Raw genomic sequence first — 14,330 nt, forward strand, 5'->3', positions numbered from 1 at the left:
GTTTTCTTCACACAAAGAGTTGTTAATACAATAGACAATAGGTGCAGGAGTAGGCCATTTAGCCCTTCGAGCCAGTGATCATGGCTGATCAACCACATTCAGTACCCCCTTCCTGCCTTCTCATCATGTCAGAGCCATTTATGCTTAAGTCAGTATATTATAGTCATGTCTAGATATTTCTAGTTCTTATCTGTATGTACGCTGGTAGGTAGAAGAGAGGAAACAGATGAAGAGAGAGGCTGAGGCACATGTGGAACAGTTAATAGACAATAGGTTGGAGTAGGCCATTCGGCCCTTCGAGCCAGCACCGCTATTCAATGTGATCATGGCTGATTATCCCCAATTAACACCCCGTTCCTGCCTTCTCCCCATATCCCCTGACCCCGCTATCTTTAAGAGCCCTATCTAGATCTCTCTTGAAAGTATCCAGAGAAAGTATCCGCCTTCTGAGGCAGAGAATTCCACAGACTCACAACTCTCTGTGAGAAAAAGTGTTTCCTCATCTCTGTTCTAAATGGCTTACCCCTTATTCTTAAACTGTGGCCCCTGGTTTTGGACTCCCCCAACATCGGGAACATGTTTCCTGCCTCTAGCGTGTCAAAACCCTTAACAATCTTATATGTTTCAATAAGATCCCCTCTCATCCCAAGAGAGGAGGAATAGATGAAGAGGGAGGCTGAGGAACATGTGGAACAGATGAAGAAAGAGACTGAGGAACAAAGAAGGCAGTTAAGTAGAGAGAAGAAACAGCTGGAACCAGATATGAAGTTAGCAGAAACAAGACTAAGATTCTCTTGCGTACTATAAATGAAGATAAATGCTGTGATAGTCATCTTGCTACAAGTTTGGAAATATCTTGTCTGGACAAAAAATATTTTATTCCACTATCTAATGTGTTTACACACAAGACCATGTCTGTTTCTCATCTAAACATACCCAAGCAAGCAAGAGGATCTGAAAAAATGGCCTTGCTTGAAAAATATCAAGATTCCTAAAATACAATCTGGCATCCACGTACTTATCGGAACAAATGCTTCAAAGGTATTGGAACACAGAGAGTTTGTTAGCAGTCAAGGGGATGGATCATTTACTGTGAAGACCCTCCATGAATGGGTTATCTATGGTCCCTTGAGAAGGAACAACAAAAGCAGGAATAATAGCTACCCTGCTGCTTCTGCTAATCGAAATATTAACTGTGACCTTAAGAGGAGTTATTGATCAAGAAATACAGTCACGACTTTAATGAAAGAACCAGCAAAGAATCAGAAGAAATGTCCAGAGAAGAAGCGAAGTTCTTGGATATTGTGAAGTACTCAGTAAAGATGATAGACGGACGCTATTGTCTGGACTTACCTATCAAACAAAAAAGTGTTATTCTGCCGAATAACCGTTGCGTTGCCGAGCAGCACATTCAGAATCCGAAACGCAAGTTTGGCAAGAATAGAAAATTTCATGATGAATATACATCTTTCCTAAAATAAATGATTGACAATGGTTATGCTGAAATGGTACCAACAGACCAGCCGAATCGAAGTGATGGAGAGCATACTGACTGGTTGCATCGTGGCCTGATTCGGCAACTTGAACGTCCAGGAGCAGAAAAGTTCTACAAAAAGTTGTGACCGCTGCCCAGTCCATCGGCTTTGACCTGCCCACCGTTGAAGGAATCTATCATTGTCACTGCCTCAAAAAGGCAGCCAACATCACCAAAGACCCACACCATCCTGGCCACACACTCATTTCACCATTGGCATCGGGAAGAAGGTACAGGAGCAGCCTGAACACTGTAACGTCCAGGTTCAGGAACAGCTTCTTCCCTACAGCCATCAGGCACAACATGCCACAACAGTTTAAAGTTTTGTGCCTCCTCATTAGGGGCGGGGCGGGGGGGGGGGGGGGGGGGGGGGGGGGGGGGGGGGGGGGGGGGGGGGGGGGGGGGGGGGGGGTGGGGGCAGAGGGGCAGCGGCGGCTGGGGCAGCGGCGACCAGAACTTGGAGCTGGGGCGGCGGCATGGCATGCGTTGTTTTTATACTCACAGCTCCAGGTAACCCCTCCTCGCTCCAACGGCTCCTCGGGCCTCTTAATTTTATTTAAAAAATTTATTCAACAATTTTTTTGCGCCCCTAAAAATTTAGTGCCCGGGGCAACCGTCCCACTGCCCCCCCCCCCCCCCCCCCCCCCCCCCCCCCCCACGCTACGCCACTGTAGTGTAGACAGCACCCATAGTCGGGATCGAACCTGGCGCTGCATTTTGCTGGAAGGCAGCAATTCTACCGCAGTGCCACCGTGACCACCATTGTCCCATCTGGGACATACGACAATAAAACACTCTTGACTTGACTCTGGAGCTTTCCCACACCATGTGGTGTAACACTCAAAGAAAGGGCCTTAAGGGTGGTATTTGACTGTGCAGCAGTCTTCAAAGGAACATCATTTAACTGCCAACTGCCACAGGGTCCAGACCGTACTAATTCACTCATTCTTCTTCTTGAGATTGGAGTTCTCATCAGATTTACATAGGAACCAGTTGCTTTGATGGCTGATGTTTCATCAATGTTTCATCAAGTTCAAGGATCAGAAAGGCATAAATGACTATTTCCTGTGGTGGCCTGATGGGGATGCACCGCAAGATCTTGTTGAATACCGGATGAAGGTACATCTCTTTGGAGCAGTGTCATCACCAAGTTGGTCAAACTTTGCATTAAGGAGGGCCGCTGAAGACAATGAAGCTCACTTTCCAGAAGAAGTGATAAACACAGTAAAGACCAACTTCTATGTGGATGATTGTTTAAAATCTATGTCTTCCAATCAAAAGGCAATTCAAATGGTCGTACGTACAACCGACTTCCCTCTGCCAGAAGGGAGGATTCATGCTATCAAAGTGGATCAGCAACAGCCGTGCTGAATTGGAAATCATTCCACCAGATAAAAGAGGCAAAGAGAGCAAAAGTTGGATTTGGACAAAGACAATCTGCCTATGGAAAGAGCACTGGGATTTCACTGGTGTGTTGAAACGGATGTGTTCAAATTTAGAATCTCGATTCAGCAACGACCATGTGCTAGACGGGATTTTGGGATTTCTTGCACCATTTACTCTGCTAGCCAAGTTAATTATGCAGGAGCTCTGTAAGAAAAACTTGGATGGGACGAGAGCACACCTTTTCTCAGCGATGGACAGAGTGGTTAGCAGATCTCGACAAGATATCGGAATTCAAAGTAGACCGGTGCATGAAGCCTACAAACTTTGGTCAAATCAGATATACACAGCTGCATCACTTTTCAGATGCAAGTGAAAGTGGCTGCGGTATTGTTTCATATCCAAGACTAGAAAATGATTACCATGAAGTACATGTTGCACTCTTAATGGGGAAAGGCCAGAGTGGCCTTGAAGTAAATGATGATTCACATAATGGAGCTTATAGCAGCAGATTTAGCTGTCAAAATTGACATAATGCTGCAAAAAAGAAGTACAGATTCAGCAGGAGGAAGCTATCTTCTGGACTGATAGTACAACAGTGCTTAAATATTTCAACAATGAAAACAAACGCTTTCAAACGTATTTAGCAAACAGAATCTCTTATGTAAGGGGTGTTACTAATGTATCACAGTAGATATACGTTAACACAAAGGAAAATCCTGCAGATAAAGTCTCTAGAGGACTAACAGCAGTCCGGGGTGGAAGATTGCAACCTTCACGTGGTCCGCCCTGTTTAGACGGATGCAATCAACCCGGCATGCACAATCAAATAAGATCAAATAGATCAAGTTGTCCGACAACTTTAGGCTGTGCACGCCATACTCACGAAGAAGAAGCAGACCGCTTCTTAAGCAATAAGAGATGGATCAAGGGACCAGAGTTTCTCTGTAAGCCAGACAGAGAATGGCTAATGTTTTAAATTGGAATCTGAAATATCTGCCAATGACATGGAAATTAAGCAAAACATCACTGTGAATGTTACTGTTAATAATAATAATAATAATTTTATTTATAGAACACTTTAAAAACAAACGTAGCTGCAACAAAGTGCTGTACATCACTAATCATTGACAAAAAAGTTAATACGCACCAAAAATAACAATCAAAAGAAATAGTAGGAAAAGAAATGTAAAATAAAGAAACATCAAAAACACCACAAACAGAAGCAAAGCCTCAGGCATGGTCAAAAGCCAGGGAGTACAAATGTGTTTTAACACTGGATTTGAAGATGGACAGAGAGGGGGCCTGTCTGATGTGCAACGGCAGGGTGTTCCAGAGGGCCGGAGCAGCAACAGAGAAGGCTCTATCCCCTCTGAGCCTTCGACTAGACCTCGGTACCTCCAGGAGCAGCTGACCAGCTGCCTGAGGGACCGGGCAGGAGCGTATGGGTGGAGCAGCTCAGAGAGGTAAGGTGGGGCGAGCCCATTCAGAGATTTAAAAACAAATAACAGTATCTTAAAATGAACTCGAAAGTGCACCGGGAGCCAGTGGAGGGAGGCCAGAATTGGCGATATGTGCTCCCTCTTTCGAGTCCCTGTTAAAAGGAGAGCGGCAGCATTCTGAACCAACTGGAGACAAGCCAGTGAAGAACGAGCAACACCAAAATAGAGCGTGTTACAGTAATCCAGCCTAGATGTAATAAAGGCATGGATTACTGTCTCAAAATGCTGCCGCTCGAGAATGGGCTTCACCTTCGCCAGCTTCCTTAGGTGAAAGAAGCTGGACTTAACCACCATATTTGGCGATCTAATTTAAAGTCACTGTCCATCCTAAAATCCAGGTTCACAACTGTTGGCTTCACGTACCTTGACAATGGACCTAAATCAACAAATGGAGGTTCACGGCAGCCATTGGGATCAAATAAAATCACCTCTGTCTTCTTTTCATTAAATCCAAGAAAGTTTAGGGCCAACCAGGACTTAATGTCATCAAAACAAGACAGAAGCGATTTTACAGAAAAGGCGTCTTCCCCCCTCAGCGGCAAATAAAGCTGGGTATCATCTGCATAACAGTGGAAAGAGATGCCATGCTTTCTAAGGATGGAACCCAGAGGAAGTATGTACAGCGAGAAAAACAGGGGCCCCAGAATCGAACCCCGTGGAACCCCATATGACAGGGGAGCGGAAGAGAATTCAAACCCAGCAAGGCTAACACACATGGTTCTGCCCGCCAGATAGGACCTGAACCATCCCAGGGCACTGCCGCAGATGCCCACTAACAGCTGTAGCCGAGATAATAAGATATTATGGTCCACCGTATCAAAGGCGGCAGACAAGTCCAGCAGGACAAGAACCACACAATCCCCAGAATCATTAGCCAGGAGGATGTCGTTAAAAACCCTTAGCAATGCTGACTCGGTGCTGTGCATGGTTTTAAATCCAGACTGGAAGATCTCCCGAATATCATGCTCCTCCAGGAATAGTTTAAGCTGAGCATAAACAACTCCCTCCAGTAATTTAGAAATAAAAGGCAATTTCGAGATGGGTCTAAAATTGGCCAGAACAGATTGATCCAGGCCAGGTTTTTTAAGTAGTGGTTGCACTACCGCATGTTTAAAACTCACGGGGCCAACCCCAGAATACAAGCTGCTGTTAATAATGGTAAGAACCGACTGCCCAATACTAGGGAAAACCTCCTTAAAAAGATGTGGAGGGACCGCATCACAAGGAGAACCCGATGGCTTAATATGGGAAACCACATCCTTTAAATATGATATAGTCTCAAGGCTCAAACTCGTCGAATACCACCAGGCAAGGGACCGTAACAGAAGGGTCAGTGGCAGGTGCTGAAATGTGAGCCCTTAAGGAAACAACCTTATCAACAAAAAAGTGCAGGAAGTCATTACACATTTCAGGTGAAGCTTCCAGACAGACAGGCTGCGGGGCATTTAGAACAGAGTCAATGATTTCAAATAGCACACGAGGGTTGTTACACTTTGACACAATAATTTTAGACAGGTACTCTCTATTGGCCTTTTTAACACTGTTTTGGTAGTGACGCCAACAGTCCCTGAGAATTTGAAGTGAAACCTGTAGCCTGTCCTTCCTCCACTTTCGCTCAGCTCTACGACACTCCCGTCGTGCTGCACGAGTCACTGCACTGAACCAGGGTTCAGGTTTAGCTCTCGGCTTCAACGATCTTAACGGAGCCACAGAGTCCAGTATAGTCCTGCATGAAGAATGAAACCACGAACTAATCTCCTCCGTACCAAGAGGAGTGGACGCAGAGGGGGCGCAGAGCTGATCGAAAGCAGCAGAGAACTTGCCAGCAGTAAAAGGGTTAAAAGACCGACAGTGCCGAGCAGACACCACAGGCAAAATTGCTTCACAGGAGAAATTGACATCAAACAATAAAGGCATATGATCTGAAAACGCACAATCAGAGATTTCCAAATTCAACACAGACAAGCCATGAGAGAGAACAAGGTCCAGTGTATGTCCATGTTCGTGTGTGGGACCAGACACACACTGGACAAAATCAGAACAGTCAACAATGCTGAAAAAGTCCTTCACTAACGGCTTATCAGGACAGCACACATGGATGTTAAAGTCCCCAGCCAGAAAATCAGAGAATTCATTTACAAAGTCCTTATTATACAGGTGCACAACCTTTTATCCGAAAGCCTTGGGACCAGACACTTGTCGGATTTCGGACTTTTTCGGATTTCAGAATGGAAGATTTTTAGCGTAGATTAGGTAGGTAGCGCGGGCGGTTTCAAAAGTCTGGAGCAGCTGCCTCCTCCCTGGAGACCGGGAGAATCATTGCATAAATGTTAGTCAGTTAGTTTGGAGGGATTTTATGTGGTGGTGGTGGTGTAGGGGTGAAGGGGGAAACTTTAATTCTTAGTCCCCTACCTACCTGGTCGGCGACTCCCAACCTCGCGGAGCTGGGGGCTCCGTCCGGCCGCGGGCGGCGCCGGTTGTAGCTCCGACCCCGGCAACTCTACCCCTGGCTGCGAGGCGCTCCAAATCCAGCGCGGCCCGCGGCCGGACGTCCCAGCTCCGCGAATGTCGGGAGTCGGCGACATCGCAGCGCTGGGATACCAGCGGGGAGCGAGCAATGCCTTACCGGGTCGCCGTGCGGCAAGCTCCGGAGCGCTGTGGCCGCCTTCTTCCAACATTCGCGGAGCGTCGCTGGATTTGGAGCCGCGGAGCTGGGGGCTCCGTCCGGCCGCGGGCGGCGCCGGTTGTAGCTCCGACCCCGGCAACTTTACCCCTGGCTGCGCGGCTCCAAATCCAGCGACGCTCCGCGATGTTGTGTGTCGGCGGCCGTCACAGCGCTCCGGAGCTTGCCGCATGGCGACCCGGTAAGGCATTGCGCTGCGACGCCGCCGACTCCCGACATTCGCGGAGCTGGGGCGTCCGGCCGCGGGCCGCGCTGGATTTGGAGCGCCTCGCAGCCAGGGGTAGAGTTGCCGGGGTCGGATCTACAACCTGCGCCGCCCGCGGCCCCACCGGCCACAGCGCTGCGGAGCTTACTGCACAGCGACCCGGTAAGGCATTGACCGCTCCCCGCCTCTCCGACCAGGTAGGGGACTAAGAATTAAAGTTTACCCCTTCACCCCCCTTCACATAAAAGCCCTCCAAACTAACTGACTAACATTTAAGCAATGATTTACAGATGTTTAAGCGTCTCCCGGTCTCCAGGGAGGAGGCAGCCGCTACAGTAGTACAGACCTGGGTTGACCGTGGGTCGTTTTGGGTCAGGTTTGGCGCCAAACGCGAGCTTTGGTGCGCAGACGACATCTGGAAAAAATGGCCGGTTTTCGGAGCTTTTCGGTTTCTGGAACACTGGATAAAAGGTTGTGCACCTGTACTTGGGCGGTCGGTAGATGACTGCACAAAGCACTGGTTTGGAGCGGCCCACTTCAAATAAAGTTGCTTCGAAACTGGAGAAAGAAGATGATAGAGGGCATTGCCTGCACTTAGTTATTTTTATAAACAGCCGCTGTTCCTCCTCCACGGCCCGAAATCCGAGGTGAGTTGAAATAAGAGCAGCCAGCCGGTAATAGCTCAACAAGAGCACTGCACTCACCTGGACCCATCCAAGTCTCAGTCACACAGAGGAAATCCAGTCCACGTGAGCAGAAGAAATCCCTCAGTATAAAAGTCTTGTTTGCCAGGGATCTGGCGTTCACTAAACCAATCCTGGAGGGGGATGGACTCACCAGATCAGCTGATCGCTGAGCCCGGTGCAGAGTGCTCAGGTTCCGGGGATTCACCCCGCGGTGGCGGGGCCGAGGAGGGCATGGGGGGCGTGGCCCGTCTCGCCGCAGCTCCTGAGCATAGGAAGGGGTGGGGGCGAAGGGACCCACCCAGAAGAGGTCCCAGAAGGGACCCACCCAGGTGACCTCCTTCGTTCCTCCTACCGAGATGGTGAGCCAGGCCAGTTCTCCGTGCTGCAGCAGGTGGACAGCGCTCCCGATCGTTGGGGAGGAGATTGTCCGTTGACAGTTGGTGAGCACCAGGCTGAAGGCTGAAGGCCCTGGAGATGTCCCTGAGCAAGGTGTTCCCGACGCTCAAGGCCTTCGAGGAGATTCCCACCTCCTGGCCCACCCAGTTTAGACTTCACCAGGCGACCGCTACGTTTGCCACGGCGACAGCGACGCCTCCTCGGGCTTAAAACCCACTCCAGGTGAGTTTGGATTCCCAAGAGGAACGGGGGCAGTGTAGTATGTCCGCGGTAAACAAAGGCACCGACATTACGCTGAATGTCAATTAGAGATGTACGGTCGTAGACCAGCAGAGACTTTAGTTGTATAACACCAATAGAATACACAAAAAACAGCGAGAGCAACAGACGGGCAGCCATAGACATCGGCGCCATCTTGGAATCAAAGATTCATCCAACCCAATAAACGATTTAATTACCCATTTCTCATCGCGGAATAAGATGAGGACTGTGGTGACTTGGTTTCTTAAAGCCAGGACTAGGTTCTTGCTGTTGGCTAGGAAAAGAAAGGAGATTGATGAAGGTATCTTTGAAAAGGATCCTGGTCAACTAAAGGAAAAGGTTGAAGAAAAGATGCGAGTCTTTAAGGCATCGTACCGCGTACAGTGTTTACGTCCTCAAGGCAGAACACGCAATTATCTCTTTCTGTCAAAGATACAAGGAAGAGTTATCGACATTAGAAGCTGGTGTACATGGTGTCAAAAGAAGCAGTCACTTGTGCAAGGTTGATCCGGTACTGGAAGAAGGACTTCTGAGAGTAGGTGGTTGCCTGAGTATAATAGCCATGCCTGAAGAGGCTAAGCATCCTATTATTCTCTCGAAGGGCTTTCACATTTCAACACTACTGTTACAATATACCCATGAACAGATCGGACATGGAGGAAGAAATCACATGCTATCGCAACTTCGTGAGAAATATTGGATTGTCAAAGCTAACTCCGCTGCAAGAAAGATAATTAAAAAATGTACTGTGTGCAGATGACAGCGTGAAAAAGTTGGCGAACAAATAATGGCGGACTTACCTCTGGAAAGGATTTTACCTGATAAACCTCCATTTACAGATGTAGGGGCAGATTACTTTGGTCCTATAGAAGTCAAGAGAGGACAAAGTCTTGTGAAAAAGTATGGAGTCATTTTCACTTGCATGGTACATCTTGAAGTTGCATCTACACTTGACACAGACTCCTGCATTCTTGCATTACGAAGATTCATCTGTCGATGAGGTCAAGTTTCATCATTAAAATCAGATTATACTGTAGTACGAATTTTGTTGGAGTGGAAAGAGAGTTGAGAGAAGTGGTTAAAGGCTTAAATCAGGATAAAATCCAGTGTGCTATGCTCTAGCAACGGACACAATGGAATTTTAATCCCCCTGGGGGATCCCACCACGGCGGTGTTTGGGAACGATTGGTCCGCATGGATTGTTCCCGATGTTGGGGAAGTCCAGAACAAGGGGGTCACAGTTTAAGGATAAGGGGGAAATCTTTTAGGACTGAGACGAGGAAAACATTTTTCACACGGAGAGTGGTGAATCTCTGGAATTCTCTGCCACAGAAGGTAGTTGAGGCCAGTTCATTGGCTATATTAAAGAGGGAGTTAGATGTGGCCCTTGTGGCTAAAGGGATCAGGGGGTATGGAGAGAAGGCAGGTACAGGATACTGAGTTGGATGATCAGCCATGATCATATTGAATGGCGGTGCAGGCTCGAAGGGCCGAATGGCCTACTCCTGCACCTATTTTCTATGTCTCTATGTTTCTATGGTTGAAAGATGTGCTACGTTCTGTTCTTAAACAAGTTCTGGACAATGAAGGATTGCAAACTTTATTTTGTGAAATTGAAGCAATCTTAAGTGATCGACCCATTACCATACGTTCTGTTGATCCTAGTGACCTGGAAGCACTTACACCGAATCATCTTCTTCTATTGAAGACCAAACCAATGCTACCACCATGGCACTTTGTGAAAGAAGATTTGTATTTTAGATGCAGATGGAGACAAGAACAAAATATGGCAGATCTTTTTTGGAAACAAGAATACTTGCCGCTAATCCAAGAACGACAATGATGGTCAAGGGTTAGGAGAAATTTTATTCCAGGTGATATCGTTTTGGTGGTTGATTCAACTGCACCACAAGGTTCTTGGTTGATGGGCAGAATACTGGAGATCATGCCAGATGTTAAAGGCTTGGTGCGTACTGTACGACCTCAGACTAAGAACAACGTCTTGGTAAGACCAATAACCAAGATTGGTCCTTTTCCCTTTTTCCTTCCTCCCACAATATTTAATATGTAAAAGAATATGGGATTCTGTTCCATTCTGTTTGTAGTTTGTTAGTTTGTTTGTCTTTTTGCACAAAGTCCGGCATTGCCACTTTTCATTTCCCTGCACATCTCGTATGTGTATGTGACGAATAAACTTGACTTGATGTCTGCTTCTAGAAGGCGAAGATAGAAGAACCGCCAAAGAAGTCTGAATGTTAACATATAGTGCATATTTCATTGTTTTTTGATGTACGTTAAGCTTATAGCTCCTATTAATGTCTATTGGTAATTGCTTCGTTATAGACGTAGAACAATTAGGGGTCGGTATGTAGGGGAGCCACTTATGCTCAAGTTAGTATATTATAGTAATGTCCAGATATTTCTAGTTCTTATCTGTATGTACGCTAGTAGGTGGGTTTTGATAGGTAAAAGGATGTGTCTACATCTGGAGAGGCTAGCGCAGACTCAGAGATTTAGAGTTAATTTGCCTCAAGGGATGGTGAGGACAAGTTTTTACCACATCCACATCCACGTTCATTTTGACGAGAAGCCACGCAGAAGACTTAGTAAGAACAAAAAGTTATGAATTATTTCTTTGCTTGGTATCACTTCAATAAAAGATCAATTAATCAAGAAACAACTGGAAGATTTGTTTTTCCTACCTGTCAGTGCATTAACTATATCTCCACCACATCCCAGAATAGTAACAGTAATTAAAAGTTAGACATTGAAAAGTTTAGAAATTGCCATTACACACCATATCCCCCGACTTTAAGAGCTCTATCTAATTCTCTCTTGAAAGTACCCAGAGAATCGGCCTCCACTGCCTTCTGACGCAGAGAATTCCACAGATTCGCAACTCTCTGGGTGAAAAAGTTTCTCCTCATCTCCGAACTAAATGGTCTACCCCTTATTCTTAAAGTATGGCCCCTGGTTCTGGACTCCCCCGACATCGAGAACATGTTTCCTGCCTCTGCCCAATCTCTTAATAATTTTATATGTTTCAATAAGATTCCCTCTCATCCTTCTAAACTTCAGAGTATACAAGCCCAGCCGCTCCATTCTCTCAGCAGTCCCGTCATCATGGGTTTAACCTTGTAAACCTACGCTACACTCCCACAATAGCAAGAATGTCCTTTCTCAAACTAGGGGATCAAAACTGCACACAGTATTCTAGGTGTGGTCTCACTAGGGCCCTGTACAACTGCAGGATTCTTTGCTCCTGTTCTCAACTCCTCTTGTTTTGAAGGCCAACATGCCATTTGCTTTCTTCCCTGCCTGCTGTCCCTGCATGCTTACTATATATTATAGTCATGTCTAGATATTTCTAGTTCTTATCTGTATGGAATTCTTATTCTTATCTCACTCACTCTATACTCAGGACTGCGTAGCTGGTCATGGTGCGAACTCCATCATCAAGTTCGCTGACAACACCACTGCTGTGGGACGTATCACTGATGGGAATGAGTCAGAGTATAGAAGAGAGATCGACCGACTGACCAAATGGTGCCAGCACAATAACCTGGCCCTCAACACCAGCAAAACCAAGGAACTGATTGTGGACTTTGGTAGAGGTAGGAGGGGGACCCACAGTCCTGTTTATATCAATGGGTCGATGGTGGAAAGGGTCAAGAGCTTCAAATTCCTGGGCGTGCACATCTCTGAAGATCTCTCTTGGTCCGAGAACAGTAATACAATCATAAAGAAAACACATCAGTGCCTCTACTTCCTGAGAAGATTACGGAGAGTCGGTTTGTCAAGGAGGACTCTCTCTAACTTCTACAGGTGCACAGTAGAGAGCATGCTGACCGGTTGCATCGTGGCTTGGTTCGGCAACCTGAGCGCCCAGGAGCGGAGACTACAAAAAGTAGTAAACACTGCCCAGTCGATCATCGGCTCTGACCTCCCTACCATCGAGGGGATCTATCGCAGTCGCTGCCTCAATAAGGCGAGCAGTATCATCAAGGACCCACACCATCTGACCACACTCATCTCCCCGCAATCTTCAGGTAGAAGGTACAGGAGCCTGAAGACTGTAACGTCCAGGTTCAGAAACAGCATCTTCCCCACAGCCATCAGGCTATTGAAATTAACTCAAACAAAACTCTGAATATTAATAGCTCAGTCCTGTTTATTTGCACTTTATCTGTTTTATCTATTCATGTGTGTATATATTTATACAATGGTATATGGACACACTGATCTGTTCCGTATTCATGCCTTCTATAATTCTGTTGTGCTGAAGCAGAGCAAGAATTTCATTGTCCTATCTGGGACACATGGCAATAATCTCTCTTGAATCTTGAATGTAAGCTGGTAGGTGGGGTTTGATACATGGAGGGACGTGTCTACATCTGGAGAGGGTAGTGCACTCAGAGATTTAGAGCTTAGTTTGCCTCGAGGGATGGTGAGGACAACAGTTTTTACCACATCCACGTTCACATTCGTGTTCACGAGACGCCACACAGGAGTTAGCAAGAGAAGAAAAGTTATGAATTATTTCTTTGGTTGCCATTAGTTCAATAAAAGACCAACTAATCAAGAAACAACAACTGGAAGATCTGTTTTTCCTACCTGTCAGTGGAAAACCTATATCTCCGCCACATCCCCAAGTAGTAACGGTAATTAAACATTGGACATTGAAAAGTTTAGAAATTGCCGTTACACACCATATCCCCTGACTCCGCTATCTTTAAGAGCTCTATCTAATTCTCTCTTGAAAGCACCCAGAGAATTGGCCTCCACTGCCTTCTGAGGCAGAGAATTCCACAGATTCACAAGTGTCGGGGTGAAAAAAAATCTCCTCATCTCTGTTCTAAATGGCCTACCGCTTATTCTTAAACTGGTTCTGGGCTCCTCCAATATCGGGAACATGTTTCCTGCCTCTAGCGTGTCCAATGCCTTAATAATTTTATATGTTTCAATAAGAACCCCTCTCATCCTAAATTCCAGAGTATACAAGCCCAGCCACTCCATTCAATCAACATATGACAGTCCTGCCATTATAGGAATTAACCTTGCGAACTTACGCTGCACTCCCTCAATAGCAAGAATGTCCTTCCTCGAATTTGGAGACCAAAACTGCACACAAAACTCCAGGTGTGGTCTCAATAGGGCCCTGTACAACTGCAGAAGGATCTATTTGTTCCGATACTTAACTCCTCTTGTTATAAAGGCCAACATGCCATTCGCTTTCTTCACTGCCTGCTGTACATGCATGCCCACGTTCAGTGACTGATGAACAAGGACCCCCAGATGTCTTTGTACTTCCCTTTTTCCTAACGACATCATTCAGATAAAAATCTGCCTTCCTGTTTTTGCCACCAAAGTGGATAACCTCACATTTATCCACATTAAACTGCATCTGCCTTCTCACCCAACCTGTCCAAGTCACTCTGCATCCTCCTCATAGTTCACATTGCCACCCAGCTATGTGTCATCTTCAAATTTTCTAATGTTACTTTGAATCCCTTCATCTAAATCATTGAAGTACATTGTAAATAGCTGCGGTAGCACCAAGCCTTGCGGTATCCCACTAGTCACTGCCTGCCGTTCTGAAAGAGACCCGTTAATCCCTACTCTTTGTTTCCTGTCTGCCAACCAATTTTCTAACTGTCAGCACTACCCCCAATACCATGTG

At 46.4% G+C, this 14,330-nt stretch overlaps 1 protein-coding gene across 1 annotated transcript in view; it reads right to left on the reverse strand.

The window, feature by feature from the left end:
* The window catches only part of LOC129695105 (uncharacterized), a 28,082-nt gene that overhangs the window by 9,483 nt on the left and 4,269 nt on the right, over positions 1 to 14,330 (reverse strand).

Source organism: Leucoraja erinacea, unplaced genomic scaffold, assembly GCF_028641065.1.
Source record: "Leucoraja erinacea ecotype New England unplaced genomic scaffold, Leri_hhj_1 Leri_93S, whole genome shotgun sequence".
Lineage (NCBI taxonomy): Eukaryota > Metazoa > Chordata > Chondrichthyes > Rajiformes > Rajidae > Leucoraja > Leucoraja erinaceus.